Here is a 2,500-nt window from a genome sequence, read left to right on the forward strand (position 1 = left end):
GATTGTGTGTTTTCTTCTAACGTTGTGTCAACCGTGTGGCACTTTCTCTGAGGTGCAGTGTGTTCATCAGCAGGCAGGCCGTGTGGTTGAACACGCAGGCCTACAGTACTCCCCAAAGGAGAAAGCCTACATCTGTTGGCTGGTGTCTGGTATATAAGCTGGTTTCAACCGGTCAATCGAAACCCACATTGTTCTTCCATCAACCAACATCTGGAACGTTTTCGGTCACCACTGAAGGATTCTGCACAGGCTGAAGTACGCCAAGGAAAGGGGAGGTTTGTGCGAGTCGGCTCTGATAAATGCATACTTTACGTTCATTAACTCTGCGGGGACGAAAACTTTTCTCTATTGCTTTTCTTGTTTTGGAGTCGTCATTGGGCTTTTGTTGTCCAGGAAGGCATCTGCTAACAACATCAACACTAGGCTGTAAAAGACTTTGACTTGGGATGCGTTGAGCGCTTCGTGTCATGTTGTTCTTAATCCCAGCAGGACCCATGGCAGTTCTCTCTCCAACTGCCTCCCTGGCATCTGGCAGTTAGAGAGGTTTTTAATGACCTATGTAGCCTCTCGATTATTCCTTTGCTTTGGGGTTGTAGGCAGTTGCGTGCATTACTTTGGTTCCCAAACTATTGGCGAGGGCATTCCACAGGATGGAGGTGAAGTTCACACCTCTGTCGCTGGTGATGATCTGGGGAACACTGTGCCCAGTGACCCAGCCAGTAAGGGCTTTAATGGCCACTATATATGTCGACGTGAATGTGGGCAAGACGGTGGGATGTCATCTTGTATTCTTCTATCCTGCTCTTTGTGTGCCTCGTAATTTTTGACATTTGGCACAGGATGCACTATCTTGCCCACGTCTTGACTTCCTTTCTCATGCCCCACCAGATATAACGCTCTGCTACCATTCTGGCGGTGGATTGGCCTGATGGGTGGGATAGGTTGTGGGTGAGGCCAAAAGCTTTCCTCCTTTAACCCCCTGGCAAGTAAGGGTGAAGGCATCCCATACTCGTCTCGCAGGTGATGGTGGCCGTTACTTCGTTGGTCGACGAGTCACTCCATTTGAAGGCAGGATTTAACCACTGCAGTCGTTACAGTCCCTCCTCTTCCTTCTGCGCTTCTGCTATCTCAGGATATGGGATCCCAATATGGTGCAGTTTCTGGAGAGGGCGTCCACCACGGTGTTTGATGAGCCCTTCAGGTACCTGATCATGCAGAGTACTCTGCTATCGTTGACAGGTGCCTTTGTTGAAGTGCTGACCATGCGTCTGCCACTTTCTTGAAGGCGTGGATGAGGGGTTGGTGGTCTGTCGGTATCATGAATTCCTGTCCCTCGAGCATGTGGCAGTAGTGTCAGACACTCTTTGCAGACTGCCAGGAGTTCTCTGTCGAATGTTAAATATTTCTGCTCTGTCGTTGTTAGCTTTTTGCTGTAGGAAGCTAACGGGTGGTGACCATCCTCAGTGTCCTGCTCAAGTACAGTGCCCATCACTGTGTTGCTTGCATCAGTTGTCAATGTGAGGGATCTGTTGAGTAGAGGAAAAATTAGTATTGTTGTATTTGTTATTGCTTCTTTTGCTAACCTATATGCATTGTCTTGTTCACTTGTTCAAATATCTTTTTTTTTTTCTTACAAACACTGGTATATGGAGCTCATGATCTTAGCTAAGTTAGGAATGAATCGGTGGTAGTGGTTTAGAGTCCAAGAACTCTTGTACCACTTTTACTGTTGTTGGTTTGGGGAACTCTGTTATTGCTTTTATTTTTCAAGCAGCAATTTTATGTCGTCTCGGCTCACTTTGTGTCCTAAAAAATCGACTGTTCTCTTTCCCTATTCACACTTGTCCTCTCTCACTATTAACTCGTTTTCTTTTAGCATTTTTAACACTTCTCTCACATGTTTGAGATGCTGTTTTAGGTTTGGGCTGAATTTTAGTATGTCGTCCACGTATACTGTACAGAATGGAAGGTCCCCAAATATCTCATCCATCAATCTTTGGAATGTTGCCTGAGTTGTGGAGGCTGAAACAGCTGTAACTGAATGTGTAGGTGCTGAAGGGGATGATGACTGCCATCTTTTCGACATCCTCTTTTGCTTTCAGTATTTAAAAATAACCTTTCAGCAAGTCAATCTTGGTGAATACTGTTCGTCAAACGTCAGTAATCTCCAAAGGGGCGCCATTGTCCATCTGCTATTACACCATATGCAGCGGTGATGCCCACAGATTGGATCCTTTCTGGCATATTCCAGCTTATTCCATGTCCTTGAAAACCTTTGTTGTATAGAAAGTTTTTCCTGTGCCAGCTGTCTGAATTTTGAGAGTATCAGAGGATCTTCTGTCTGGATGTGATGCTTTATTCTGTGCTTTGCTGGTTTGGTGAGGTCGTGCTTGAGGTCATCCTTGAATACGTCTTTGTATTCCCGTAACACATCTCTCATTTCTTCTGGTGGGGTCCCTAGTGGGACGTAGCAAACTTTCTGCTTCTTTTCATTTGATGT

Source organism: Macrobrachium rosenbergii, chromosome 48 (assembly GCF_040412425.1).
Source record: "Macrobrachium rosenbergii isolate ZJJX-2024 chromosome 48, ASM4041242v1, whole genome shotgun sequence".
Classification (NCBI taxonomy): Eukaryota; Metazoa; Arthropoda; class Malacostraca; order Decapoda; family Palaemonidae; genus Macrobrachium; species Macrobrachium rosenbergii.